The 15511-nt window shown below is 39.9% G+C and overlaps 1 long non-coding RNA gene across 1 annotated transcript in view; it reads right to left on the bottom strand.

Moving 5' to 3' along the window:
* The window catches only part of LOC122559279 (uncharacterized), a 77335-nt gene extending 69432 nt beyond the window's left edge, over positions 1-7903 (bottom strand). Inside the window, exon 1 of the long non-coding RNA XR_015761167.1 lies at positions 7821-7903. This is a non-coding gene — a long non-coding RNA (uncharacterized LOC122559279). The remainder of the gene's footprint in view (positions 1-7820) is intronic.
* Between the last annotated feature and the right edge of the window lie 7608 nt (positions 7904-15511).

The following is a 15511-nucleotide window of genomic DNA, read 5'->3' as shown; positions in this document are numbered from 1 at the left end:
TGGGGTGGTGGTGAGGACCAGTGGGGTTCTGTCCTGGTGGCGGTTGGAGGGGCGGGACTCAAGGGCGGAGGAGCGGGAAGCGGAGGAGATGCGCTGGAGGGCATCGTCGATCACGTCTGGGGGGATATTGCGGTCTTTGAAGAAGGAGGCCATCTGGGTTGTACGGTATTGGAACTGGTCCTCCTGGGAGCAGCTGCAGCAGAGACAAAGGAATTGGGAATATGGGATGGCGTTTATACAGGGGGCAGGGTGGGAGGAGGTGTAGTCTAGGTAGCTGTGGGAGTCGGTCGGTTTATAGTAAATGTCCATGTTGATTCGGTCGCCCGAGATAGAAATGGAAAGGTCTAGGAAGGGGAGGGAGGAGTCTGAGACGGTCCAGGTGAATTTGAGGTCGGGGTGGAAGGTGGTGTTAAAGTGGATGAAATGTTCAGCCTCCTCGTGGGAGCACGAGACAGCGCCGATACAGTCATCGATGTAGCGGAGGAAAAGATGGAGGGTGGTGCCAGTGTAGCTGCGGAAGATGGACTGTTCCACATATCCAACGAAGAGGTAGGCATAGCTGGGGCCCATGCTGGTGCCCATGGCTACTCCTTTTGTTTTGAGGAAGTGGGAGGATTGGAAAGAGAAGTTGTTCAGGGTGAGGACCAGTTCAGTCGGTCAAAGGAGGGTGTCAGTGGAAGGGTACTGGTTGGTACGGCGGGAAAGGAAGAAGCGGAGGGCTTTGAGTCCTTCATGATGGGGGATGGAGGTGTACAGGGACTGGATGTCCATGGTGAAGATAAGGCGTTCGGGACCGGGGAGGCGAAAATCATGGAGGAGGTAGAGGGCGGGGTGGTGTCCCGAACATAGGTGGGGAGTTCTTGGACTAAGGGGGACAGGACCGTGTCGAGGTATGCAGAGATGGGTTTGGTGGGGCAGGAGCAGGCTGAGACAATGGGTCGGCCGGGGCAGTCAGGTTTGTGGATTTTGGGCAGCTTCACCATGGACATCCAGTCCCTGTACACCTCCATCCCCCATCCCCCATGTGGTGATATTACCAGTATGCCACTGCTTACCCAAGATAATTCACATAAAAATAGAAAATGTTAAAAACACTCAGCAAGTCTGGCAGCATCTGTGGAGAAAGAATCAGAGTTAAGGTCTCAAGGCAATAGTCTTTTATTCAAGGTAACCACCTTCCACTTTTTTTTGCCTTGTGTCTTTTCACCATCTGACTCATTGCTCCTCCTCTGTCTTTGTCAAAAATATTTTTAAAAGCATTTTCAAAGACCTTTCAGTTCTGAAGAAGAGCCACACCAGACTCAAAATTTTATCTCTGTTTCTCTCTTCACAATGCTACCAGTTTGTTTCAGTTTCTCCAGTATTTTCTGCCCTTTGTTCCCATTTTTAATTGCCCTATCATTGATGCCCATGCCTTCAGCCACTTTAGCCATATGTTCTGGGATTACCTAACTAGACCTTTCTGCAGCTAAACTCTCCTTCCGCATGTAAGGTGCTCCTTAAAACTCTTTGATCTTGACATTAGCCATCTGCCTTAATATCAACTTATTGTTGCTTGTGTTCAATGTTGTTTTATAACACTTCTGTGAGGATATTGCAGTCATTTGTTATGTTTAGAGATGCTACATAAATACAAGTTTTCTGTTGCTGTTCACATCTAATAATGTGGTGAATGAACTCATGAACTTTTACATCAGAAACATTGGGACCAACCATTTATTTACCAATCAACTATGATCTAGTTACAGTCAACAAAATACATTCAAAGATCTTGATCGAAATATAAAAACATTAGGAACATGCATAGATCATTCAGCCCCTGCCTATTCTGTCATTCAGCTGGGTTATAACTGATCTGTATTTAAACTCCATATTCTTTGGCACTCTTGCTGATAAGTTCTATCAATCTCAACCTTAAAACTTCCAACTGAGATGCATATCTAGCTCTTTAGGGGCAGATATTCCAAATTTCCAACACTCTTTTATATGAAAATATATATACTGATTTCACTCCTTAATGCACCAGTTTTAATTTAATAATTATGACCCCTTGCTTTTGATTTCCCTTGAAAGAGTTTTTCCATATTGATCTTATCAAGTGCTTTCAGAATTTTATACAGCTCGAACAGGTACTCCTCAACCCTCTGCACACAAGGCCTCCTTTTTCCCTTCTTCTGTGTTAGTTTTTGCTTGATAGCATCTGTGATTTGTTTTTGGATACTCTTTCTGTATTAAAGATTCTATGTAAATGTAAGTTACCTAAAATTACACAGACAATCCCTTCAGCCTAATAGTTTGTCTTGGTTATTATATTCAATCAGTCCTTTTTATTAAGACTTTTAATTCACCCTCTTTAATTGTCTTCTCAACATTTCCAAGGGGAAGATTTATAAAACTATTGAGAAAGGGAAAGGGAGAGGGATTAATTGCATAGCTCTTTCACAGAGCACATACAAGTCAGTGGGAGGAATAGTTTCTTTCTGTGCAAACCCCATTATTAGGATGATCATACCAGCTTGTTGAAGAGTCCCCAAAGGGACCAAAATAAAATTACTACACCAAGGTATATTAATATTTTGATCCCTCAGGTAACACATTGCCACAGCACAGAGATGCACCAAGGAACAGACATGGCACCACTGGTTGTAAATATATAAATACATAGGGACATGTTGCACGTTGAATTGGATAGTACCCAAAAATGAACAAATAGATCATGATGTACGCATAACCTCAGCACTTTAACTGAAATGCAGGCAGGATGCCAACTTTGAGCTAGCTGCTAATTTCTATTACCCTGCACTCCCTGGACTGTTCATTGGCTGCACATGTCAACAAGGGGTCCATATCCTGAGTGCATAGTATTTACTTGAAGCAAGCCTGTATCTCTCAAAGGGGAAATGTAGTGTTGTTCATTACTGCTTGTGTTGAAATATTCTGAGTACTCTGCATTTGAAAAGTAAACTATGGCTGAGTGTAAGGAAGGGCACACATTGTCCTGGAGATCACTGTGGATAAGATGGTGAAAAAGATAGAGAGATGCCAAATATAAAGAAAAAGCACTGGAGAAACTCAGCAGGTCTGTCAGAATCTGTGGAGAAAGAAACAGAGTTAATGTTCTGAGTTTGAGATGACTCCTCGTCAGAACGGAAAGGATTGTAAAATGATAGCTTTTATGCTGCTGACAGAGAGGAGAAGTGACTTAAGTAGGTTGTGAGGATGCCCAAAGCCAAAATAAATGTTTGCCAGAGGTGGTGAATTGAGATAGAAATTTAAAATGGATATATGTCTCTCTCTCTCTCTCTCTCTCTCGCTCTCTCTCCCTTAAACACACTTTGCAATATTTTCCACTGACAGTAAAAACTTTCCACCAGTCATGCTGTACCTTCTGGGGAAGCATCTCACAGGAACACCAGGATAGACAAAGGCATGCAGAAAAGGCATTAAGGGAATTCACAATGGTAATTAGTTTATTTTTCTCTGAACTGTGGCATGATTTAATTTCTAAATTTGGATTGGAATGTGTATTTTTGTGTTGGCTTTTGTTATTATACTACGGAAAAGAATATAACATAATAGTCAAATAGCAAAGGAGCAGGAAGGAGAATGGAAATGTTGATGAGAGGAGAATTGGAGTTGTTGTTGCTTTTGCCAATATTTTTTATGAATTATTTGTTCCTATAGAGCTCAAACAAGAAGGTCATGTTCAATTTATACCCTACCTTCCATTTCCTCTTTTTCTAATCTTCCTCTTCATAGTCCTGTTCTTAAGGTCCTTGCTATTAGGTGGTGACAAGAGTTGTTCCCTCAAGATGACAAGATTTGCAGCACCAAGAACATTGCAACAAATATTGAGACTCACTCCTCTAAATACAGAAGGGCTGCTCCTTAATAGTTCAAGTAGCAAAGGTGTTGCATGAGAAAGTCAGTGGTCTGCTCTATAAGAACCTTTGAGGCATCATGGCTCTCCAATAGTTGATGTGCAGATTCCAGATTGAAGTCACAAACTATGTCATGAACAGATAACCCATGTGACTAATAATTGGGTTGTGGGCTGGCTGAAATACAAATGTGATAGAAAAAAGCAAATTGTTACTGCTACCAAAATAGGGGCATTGACCTGTGTGAGGTATTGCCAGTTGTCACATACCAGCTGCATATTGAGGGAATGAAATTCATTTCTCTTCAAGAACATGTCTGAGTTCACAAGAGCTGAAAATGTGTTGCTGGAAAAGTGCAGCAGGTCAGGCAGCATCCAAGGAACAGGAGAATCGACGTTTTGGGCATAAGCCCTTCTTGAGTTCACAAGAGGCAGATACAGAGCAATATGCACACAGTCAGTGGTGAAGAGACCTGCATGTCCTCATGATTGCTCCTCCTGCTTGTCTCTGGCAAGAGAGAATCCTAAGACCCTCTCCTTCAATGCACAGGGAGTATTCATAGCTTGCTCTTCTCATCCACAAGTGCACTCCAAATTGAGTGTGTTCCTCATATCAAGCCTTGAAAGAGCTAGGTATATGCATTTTCAAATTCACAATCATTTTCACAGCGACTAGAAATTGCAAACCTTGTCTTGTTCTGAGGTTACTGTTTTGGATGCAGCAATTGGCAGATCTCAGTCATGACTACTTTAGTGCAGCACAGACATCTTAAACATTGGTCATCACTGGAGTTCAAGTTCAACTGTTCTCTTAACATCCGCTGCACACCTGGTCTTCTGAAGGGAGCATTTCTCCACTTTGTCGTTTTTTTAGCAGCTGGCCCTGCTCTGTATGTTCTCTGCTTATTCTCCAAGTCACTGACAGTACTAACAGGAGGTCCAGCTGGTTCACCAAAACCTAGAAACAACCGTTGTGTTTGCACCTTTAAGTCACTAAAAGTATTTTAGCACCAGTAGATCATTCTCTGTAAATTACTAAAACTTTTAGCAAGTATGGAAAAATACTCAAAGTATTGTAGCAATATGCAAATTAAATAACCTGGAAACAAACCTGTATGTAGTTTTGATCCTTTTAAACATTGCTGTTTGGAATTGCTTAATACCAGTTAAATCATATTTAACTGTACAGGTTAAGTGCAGCATGGAGCTGTAAAGCTAATTGACATCACAATCTATCTGCAGTAAATGCTGCTGGAAATAATTAGGTGTGCTTTGGTGTAAACAATGCCCTTTCAGACAACATATTTGCACAGGGTTTGCACAGCACTATCATGTGTGTGTCAAATTTGTAATCCATGTGTATCATACAAAGTATGGGCATGCAAAATAGTAGCAGAATTGTGGCAGATGTATTTGGGCAGCATGCTGCCTCACAGAGCCAGGGACATGGATAAAATCCAACCCTCGGGTGACTGCCAGTGTTGAGTTTGCACATTCTCCCAGTGTCTGTGTGGGTTTCCTCTGTGTGCTTTGGTTTTCTCCATAGTCAAAAGATGTACAGGTTATGTGAATTGAGAATGCTAAATCCAGGTGTGTGCAGGCTTGGTGGAGTAGCCATGGGAAATGTAGGTTTACAGTGATAGAGAGCATGGGTAGGATGTTCTTCAGAGAGTTGGTGTGGACTCGGTGGGTCAAAAAACCTGCTTCAACACTGTAGGGATTCTATGATTTTATGAAGTAAACAATTTGGTCTCTCAAGCCGAATTCACCATTCAATATAATCGTGATTGATCTGTTTGTGTTTCAAATGCCATCTTCCTGATAATCCCTTGCTGAATAAAAATTGACCTACAACAAAAACAGAAACTGCTGGAAAAATTCAGCAGGTCTGGCAGCAGTGTTTATGTTTCAAGTCTGGTGAACTGTTAGTAGCCAAAAAACAGGTGGTATTTATGCTGAAGCTGAAGTGGGGAGGAGGCGGGGAATGTGAGGGTGAATGGATACTTGGAGCAATGAAGAACAAGACAAAAGATCAGAATGGAAATCCTGTTAAAAAGAGGAATACAACCGCTTCAAGGTGAGCATGCCTGGAGACACAGGATTTGCTTTCTTCCCATAGATACGGCCAAACCTGTGGAGTTCCTCCAGCAATTTCTGTTTTTGTTTCAGACTCCAGCAACCACAGTTCTTTGTTTTAGATGAATGTTAAACTGACTGCCACATCTCATCCAGCTTTCCACAGTTGTTTGTTTTATTTAAGAATTTACCTACCTCTGCTTTAAAAATATTTAATGACCCCACCTCCACTGCCAGTAAGTCTTCCTTAACAATTTTAAACCTGTTAAGTGTCTAAATTGTCTCTTTTTTTACCATGGCCTGCACAGCATTTTCTTCCTTGATAAAGACAAATGCAAACCATTACTTTATAATTTCAACCAAGCTGCCTGCTTCTATACGCTAATCTTCTTTTTAGTCCATAAGAGTATCATTCCTCCTTTTACCACCCTTTTATGTGGGCTGCCAGTCTGTTCTCATGCTTTCTTGTTACTCTTATTTGCTTTTCCTCTTCAATCCATACCTTCTGTTATCAGTCTAGTTCTTGGTTGTATTGTCAACCTGAAGTACATTTTTTCCACTTCATCTTAATCTCTATCTCTTCCATTATCAAGAAAGTGCTAGATTTCTTTGTCCGATCTTTCTGAACTGTGGGAATATATATGACAGTAACCAAACTATCTTTAAAGGCAACTGTAATGATGGTAACAAGGTCTACCAGCAGGCTAACATAGAATATGAGTTCTCTGATTGGGGCTGTTAATTTGATCAAATTAGGGAGACTGGCTGATATAAAAGCACCAATTTCATGGATACTGAGGAATTGAATGCCTGACTCAATGAGGGGCAGTGCTGTTGTCAAAGGCATTATGAATAAAGGATAATTGGTGATGGGATGTTAGCCTCTGAAAAGTTATTTCAGCAGCTATTATTCAATCATTATTTGCCTGCCAACATTTGATTCCAATTTATCTGTCCCAGATCTATCTGTATACCAATGAATTTGACTTTGCACAATTAATTACTCTTACTCTAAATTTCTATTTGTCCTTTACCAACAGCAACCTCTTCCTGATGTTAGAATGATCATTGTTCCCTAAATGTTCCCTGACTGACACTAGAACCATTTGTCCCACCCCATTCTCTGCTCCTTTGTATGATCCAGATGGATTACAAATTTGACACACACATGATAGTGCTGTGCTAATCCTTTGCAAATATGCTGTCTGAAAGGGCATTGTTTACGCCAAAGCACACCTAATGATTTCCAGCAGCATTTACTGCAGGTATATCATGATGTCAATTAGCTTTACAGCTCGATGCTGCGCTTATCCTGTACAGCTGAAAATGAATTAACTGCAGTAAAGCAATTCTAAACAGCAATATTTAAAAGGATCAAAACTATGTACATGTTTGTTTCCAGATTATTTAATTTGCATATTGCTGCAATACATTGAGTACTTTTCCATACTTGCTAAAAGTTTCAGTAATTCACAGAGAATGGTCTATTGGTGCTAAAATACTTTTCAGTGACTTAAAGGTACAAACACACCAGTTGTTTCTAGATCATAAAGTAAATGCCTTTTCTGCCATTTTTACAAAGTATCGCTGTCATGGTGACAGGAGAAGGTCAAATCAAAGAACAAGGTGGTAGTTACAATTTCTTGTGGAAAGTTAAATCTAAGGAAGAATGCTGACTCCATAGTGTTAGTTTAATCAGAAAAACAAACTAGCTGTCAATCTCAGCAAGCTCTCCTGTAGGATGAGTAAACGTCACATGAACCTTCAGCTCGGGCAAATTTAGAAAATGTAGACTGTAGTCATCAGTGAATACACATTAATTCTAGAAGCAAAGTAAGCAGCCAAAGAGGAATTCTACTCCAACCTTGATCAGTTGCTGTCCTGTGTCTCAAAAGGAGATTTGCTACTTTTCTGTGGTGACTTCAATCCCAGAGTTGAGACATCACAAACCTCTTGAAAGGCAAGATTTGCAAGGAAGGCATACTGAAGGTGAATACCAATTCAGTTCTCATCTGACAAAATCCCTCAACCATAGCTTGGTCATAACAAACACTATATATAGCTGGAGAGACAAACAAGACAAACAAGTTACCAAGTCGTCATGGCAGCATGCTTGCTCTGGATATTGTCTCTTTCTTGACAACATCATCATCCAATGGAGGGACTACATAGATATTCACATTACCCATGTCATAACAGGAGTTGATGACTGCTGAATTGAGCACTACCTAATCTGCTCCACTGTCTCTTTCAGCCTGGCCCAAAAGTGACAGCAGCAACTGAAGCACCATAGCAGGAAATACAAAGTTGATTTACTCTGCAAAAACAATTTATTCCGTCAGCACATCAATGTAAACTTGGTGATACTAAATGAACAGGAACACAGAAAGTCCACAGTGGTATTGTGAAAACCTTCTGCAATTAGATTTTGGGTTTTTCTACCACAAGACATCAGGACAGGTTTGAGCTGTTATTTAGAAGCTATTAAGTAACAAGTGCAAGACATTCCTGAAGTTGAAACTTCACCATTACTCACAGGAAAGAAAGCAGGTCCATGAACACATGAAGGCAAATGTGCAAAAGAAAATCTTGTGGTCTAAAGAGCAGACTGTGGGCAGAAAGAGTGTAAGAAATACAATGACAGCTATGTGAGAGTGGTTCTTCAGCACAGTTAAGATGGTTATCTATGGCCCAGGCACTGAAGAACCCACTGAAAATTAAGAATTGAGTTGCAATCATCAAAGAGAGAGAGGCAGTGATCTCTCATTTGAAGGAGGACTTTGAGAATCTCCCAAATAAGACTCACAATCTTACTAAATGTTGAAGCAAGCTCAAGGATCCAAATGACCTCTGCCTAATTGTTCACCTGTTCATATTTCTACCAGACCTGTTATAGAGTCATAAGTGCTAATTTTTCACTACAGAGGCAGATAGCTTGAGTTAGGAAATTTTGTGACTCAGCAGATCTACCTTAGTTCAGAGGGCCACAGTACACCCAGTTTTTGCTATAAGTGGGCAGACGCAGGATAGTCAGGTCTGATAACCCTCGAGCAGAACATAGCAGGCATTGGGCTAGCGAGCAACAAGTTGTGCAGGCTGAAGGCCTGTTTCAGTTCTCTGGGACTTTGCCCCAGCTTTTTTGAAGCCTGCTAAATTCTCCAGCCAATCACCCTTCACACTCCTTCACCTCTGACACACCATATATCTTATTAAAGACATAATGCACTCTTATGCCCTGCCTTATCTTCCAGGCTGCTTTCACTCCTCATTCTACCTCACCGTACTTGTATGCATTCTTTCTATTTCTTCCAGGCTATCTGATTACCACTTTATGCACTTTATGGCATCTCCATGCCACCGTTATGCATCTGAACTGCAAGATGGTTATATTTAACACTGAAAAAACTCATTTATGAAACATATTCAAATATTTTTATAGAGGTTCAGTTTGTTATAAAAACAAGGTTTTATTCAGTAATCACATCAGAGTCAGCTATTCTTTCATAGTTGTTATGAAGATGTGTGTATACTGTACCTTTAAGAGAGTTAAAAGCTAGCAGAACTATCTGACACAATACTAAGTGTTCTGAACAAGATATAATGTAAGCTTTTGGTCCAGTAGCTAGGGTAGCTGGTTGCTTGGAGACAACAAAACAAATTTGAATTAGGTCAATTAGTTTAAATTATACCCTGAAAAATACCAAACTCCAATCCAGTTTGAATTGAGTATATTGACAATCTTAAAAGCCAATGACATAAAACTGGGGAAAATTAAATAGTTGGGAGGAAAACTGCCAAGCCATTAGCATCTGCAGACTGTCTGGTGAATAGTTCTCTTAAAGGTACCTTTATCGATCAGTAACCTGTGAAACAGAAATTCTTAAGAAGAAGAAAAGAAGACAGAGAAAGATATAACAAGAAGATTCAAATCTGGCTCATTTTGAAAATGTGAATTTTTGGTAAATCCTAATGGCGGGGGGGGGGGGGGGTTATCAGACTAGTATTCTAGAAGGGAAAGTAAAAGATAGTTTACAGGAAGGAGTTGTAAATAGTTGTTTGTTAACTATGCTCTGTTATACTTAAATAAAGTAATTTTTACTTTAAATAGTTCTTGGCTTCTTGAAGTTTTACTGATTACTGCACAGGATAAATCCTTTCTGTGTTGCTGGTTTAAATTAAGCAGTACGGTTTACCCTGTGTTGTAACATAGTCTCTTGAAACTGTTAATCATGTCCAATGAGATAAGTGGTTTTGTAACTTTTGAAAACTAGCTAAGCATTCATTATACTCCCAATTACATTAACAATCCTTAGGAAATGTCAAAAACAACTGCATTGAAACTGTTGGAACATATGCATTTTCCTAAATAGCTGGTCAATCAAATCAGACCAGCAGACCCTGCTTTTTGGTGCTTAAAGAGCTGAGGTTTTAAAAAGCTTCAGATAAAACCACTGAAACAAGCCTTAACCTGCCTTCACAAATGCTTACTTCTAGCCTTCAAATATATGACTCACAGGTTGCAGGTTATGGATCTTAGTCCAGCCAAAATGGGCACCATTTGAACTGAACACTAATTTCAGATGCTGAATTTGAATTTATTATCTATGTTATTCACATCCTACATATTTCCTTTGCTTTTAAAAAATGGGATCTGTCTGAAATGCGGGCAGGAACGTACATACAAGAAGCATGCGTAGGTCATTAAAAGCCTCTAGCCTCCTCTGCCATACAATGAGCTCACAACTAATGTGATTGCGACATCAACTCCATATTCCTACTATCCTGACAACATCCAGGTCACCTGTCATTTTTAAAGATCCTCAGATTTGCTGTGACTCCTTAAAAACCATGGATTAATTGATAGCAAAGAACGAAGTTATTTAATCCATTAAGTCCATGCTACTCATGGAGAAATCTAGTCATTCACATTCTCCAACTTGATCCTCACAGCCTTGCAAGTTTACTTCTTTCGAAATGTCCATCCTTTTGAAGGAAGTCTTTGTTTCTGCTTCTATTGAACAGCAAGTTTCAGATAACTCCTGCTTGCTGCAAAATAAATGACCTTCCTCACATTTCCCTTTCATCTCCTGTCCAAAATTTTAAGTCTGTCCCTTCATCTAAATATTTTATTTCACCCAGAAGATAGTGGGAATTTGGAATTCTCTGCTGGTAAGGCTGGTTGACCATGTCTTTGGTCTAACTCTTCTGCGCTGACCAGACATCCCAATCTGACCTAGTTCCATTTGCCAACATTTGGCTCGTTCCCTCTGAACTTCTTATTCATATATCCATTCAGATGTCTTTTAAATGTTGTAATATTTAAAAAAGTATTTAGACGTGCATTTGTGATGCCAAGGCATACAGGGCTGTGGACAAGTGGTAGAAAATGAGATTAGAATAGGTACATGTTTTTCTTTTGAGCAGTGCAGACTCTCTGGGCCAAAGGGTCTTTTTTTATGCTATACACTTCTATGACTCTATGACGTCGCCTCTGGAGTTCAACTATTTTATCCATGTTTGAACCAAAGCTATAATGAGGTCAGGAGCCATGAGACAGACCCTGCACACCCACCTAAGTGTCAGATAATTCCAGGATCCAAGTCATTTATATCTAACCAAAAAAGCATTGGTCCTCACACTAACCATGGAAAATCACCACCGTCTACCAACCTCCAGCCTGAAAAACAGCCATTTACATTTCACTGCTTTTGCCATTCAATAAGATCAAGACCACTCTGATTGTGCCACATTTCTGCCTACCCTTCATAAACATTCACGGACTTGCTTATTTATCAAAATCTATCTACCTCTGCCATACAAAAACCCCAAAGATTCTGCTTTCAAAATTTTTCAGGAGGAGAACTACAAAAAGTCATACCATTCTGTGTGAAAAACATCTGCTCATCATCTTAAGTGGTCAACTGCTTTTTTAAAACTGTAATATAAACTGTCTAATTCACATACATTGTTTATGTCATTTCTTTTCAGTTTGGGTTTTTAATTTTGAGTTATAAAATTGATGTTTTCTATATATTTTTCTCGCTGTAGTGATTTCTTTTAAAACAGATAGTGAGGGCTACTTTGGCAGCATACTAAGTTTTTGTTTACTTTGGGATTTTATAACCTAGCAAGGCAGACAATTGTACCCCAAGATCTGTGTTCGAAATTTCTGGAGTTGAAGTTTTTTTTAAAGTTTAAGGGAAACACCCACAGTAGAGAGAGAGAGAGAGACTTTGCTTCAGTTTTACATTGTGTGTAGTGCTCCTGAGATGGGTTATCATTTTTATCTTTATTTTGCTTAATAAACTTCTGTTTGCTAATACAAAATCTACAAAGTTGTATGTTTCTGCGTCAATGAGAGACCACCTCATTAAAACTAAAACAAAATCAAATGTCATCTATCAAGCTAGATTTCACTCTGGGATCTAATTTGTCCAGAAATAACATGAACTAGGAGCATAACAACAGTAACGTCTATTTCTATATTCTCCCACAAGAGGAAATATCCTTTCCACAGCCACCCTGTCAAAAGCCCTTGGGATCTTTATGTCCTTAAGATATTGTTTGTGCAACAGAACATTCTATAAACCTGAATTTTATTAACCAACTTGTTGTGGATGCAACTCAAACATAACAACAATAATTTTATAAAAATGTTCTATCACATGGGAATGATATTTTAATGCTTTCTTCTGGCTGTTGTCAATATTGATTTCAAACCTCACTCACATGTAATAGGTTGGTAGGGAGTCAGTTTTCATCTTTGAGGTTAAAGTACAAAGGAAAGCTGTATGAACAGTTTCCTAATTGGAACACTAGTATAACAAAGGTTTTTAAAGAAGGAAGATAAAGACCAATTGCAGGATATAGCATGGACTTTTATACCTGCTTTACTGTAAATAGTTTAAAATCAGACAACACCAGGTTATAGTCCAACAGGTTTATTTGAAAATACAAACTTTCAGAGCACTGCTCCTTCATCAGGAAGCTAGTGGGGCAAGATCATAGGATACAGAATTTATAGTAAAAAGATCGAAGTGTCATACATTGATGTGATGTATTGAACAAACCTAGATTGCTGTTAAGTCTTTAATTAATTAGAATGGGAATGCAGGATTTGATTCTTAATAGGTAAATCTCATAACTTCTTCCAAGTCACAGTCCTGAGATAACTTAAGATTTTATAAAAGAGAGGTGACATTTCAGCTTAGACAATGCATTAAAGGTATGAGGTTAGATTCTGTCTGTATCCCAACTTTGATTCTATTTCCAAAGTAGGAATTTATAAAATGTCACATGGACTGACTGCCTACAGATTGAGTGCTGTTTAAACAAAGTAGAATGTATCTGCAAATACATATCTGCAAATGCAAATTCACCCCATAAACTTATATGTGTGTGTGTATTTGTGTATGTGCATGCATGATGGGGGGGTGGAGGGTGTGGTGGCGGGTTGGTGTGGAGAGAGAGAGAGAGAGGGAGAGTGTGAGTGTGTGTGCACATGTAAGAGTGTTTGTGTGTCTGTACATGATTGAAATGGTGTATGTGTGAGTGTGACAGAGTATATGCCTGTGAGAGGGTGTGCACATGAGTCTGAGTGTGGGTGTGTGTCTGAGAGAGAGCATCTGTATGAGACAGGGTCTGTGTGACTCTGTGTGTGTGCGTGCATGTGAGTGCAGTGTGTCCATGTGTGAGAGAGAGAGTATGTATAATGTAGTGGGGTCACCTGTGATATGACATGAAGCCAAGATCCTGGTTGACGTCATCCGCATGGTTATGTTGAGGACTCACTGACCTGCCACAGCGAGAAACTGTGATAATGTCATCAGGAGACAGACACGAGATATGATCAATAGGGTACCCTTCGTTGTCCAATACTTCCCAGGAGCGGAGAAACTACGCCTGCAACACACTATCGATGAGCATGAACACCTTGCCAAATCTGCCCTACGCCACCACTTCTCACTTTTAAACAAGCAGTAAACCTTAAACAGACCATTGTTCGCAGCAAATTACCCAGCCTTCAGGACAACATCGATCATAACACCATACAACCATGGCAACCACTGCAAGATATGTCAGAGTGTCAACATGGATACCACATTACATGTGGGGACACCAACCACCATATGCATGTCAGGTACTCACATGACTTGGCCATTCTTGTCTATTTCATACGCTGCAGGCAAACATGCCCTGAGGCATGGTATAGTGGCGAGACCAAGCATACGCTACGATTACGGATGAACAGACACCGTGTAACAATCACCAGACAGGGATGTTCCTTCCCAATTGGGGAACACTTCAGCAGTCAAGGACATTCAGCCCCGGATATTCAGGTGACCATCTTCTTCAGGTGACCATCTTCCAAGGTGGACTTTGGGATACACAAAGTTGTCGAGCAGAGGCTGACAGCCAAGTTCAGTATAAAGATATTAACTGCTATGGCTACCCTCTCTCACTGCCTCTTCAATGTCATTCTGGAGTGTCTGCAGGCTTCCTGAGAAAGAGGACCTTTCTTCTCCTGTGAACATCCTTTACCAGACCTCTAACGCATTACCGAATGATTTTGATACACTCTCTTAGGCCTTTCTACCATCTCTTACTGGTCTCTAACTCTTCTGTAATCAGTTCCAACCCTTGTTGTAGTTAAGGTAAAGACACTCTCAGTAATGTAGGCTTGCTTTAAGAGTGCTAACATGCTAAGAATTTTGATCTTCAGCTGAAGTGTGCGGAAATGCAACACTGGGCAGTATACTACAGTACAATCATTATAATTAGCAGCCAAATTCAAATTTCCATGAGGGTTGCAGCACTTTGAACACATATGGATCAAACATGCATGTTAAAGTCCTTACCCAGTTTTGAGGCTCTGAAATCTCTTGTAATTTTAAAGATCATCCACAGCCTTCTTTTTCAAGAGACCAGACTTGTTTATTCTTTCATTATATAAATATGCTGGCACTTTTTAACCTTACTGCTCTTGAAGGATTATTAAACCACATCTTATTTGAAAAGGGGTGCTTAAGGTTTTGCCACTCACCGACAATGTTGTTTCATTCAACATAGTATCTGATTGATGCTTGGGTAGTGCTCGAGCAATCCACACTCCAACTACACTTCCCCTCTGTTATGCCCAATTCAGTTAATTAAATGCACTTTAGGAAATTTCAGCCTCTCTTCCTGTTTCCTTTTAAAACCATGATTGAAACTACTGCTTTAATATCAGTCTTGGTTTAAGAGTAATACTTCCATCTTTAGAAAAGCTTCCTTCATTTTCCATATGCCATGGGTTTTCCAGGCTTCCCAGATTAACTTTCTGACTTATTGGTGGAACATAACATTTGTGACTTGGCCAGCCTCATTTAAATGTATCTCAGAATTTCAGACAAATTTATGATCAGCTTGAATGAGAGCACTGATCTCAGAATTTGAAGAACTGGAGCTGAAAGTGTTGAAACAATAAGGATTCTCTTTTATGTAAATCATGCCTTGCTATGAACTAAACATTAGCTGGCAGAAGCTTGTAAAGGAAACTCATGAATAAAATATTGG

Source organism: Chiloscyllium plagiosum, unplaced genomic scaffold (genome assembly GCF_037043375.1).
Source record: "Chiloscyllium plagiosum isolate Xiang-an unplaced genomic scaffold, Cpla_swu_hap1 HiC_scaffold_2, whole genome shotgun sequence".
In the NCBI taxonomy this organism is placed as follows: Eukaryota; Metazoa; Chordata; class Chondrichthyes; order Orectolobiformes; family Hemiscylliidae; genus Chiloscyllium; species Chiloscyllium plagiosum.
Note: the sequence above shows the minus strand (reverse complement) of the source record. Positions and strands in the feature narration are given on the sequence as shown.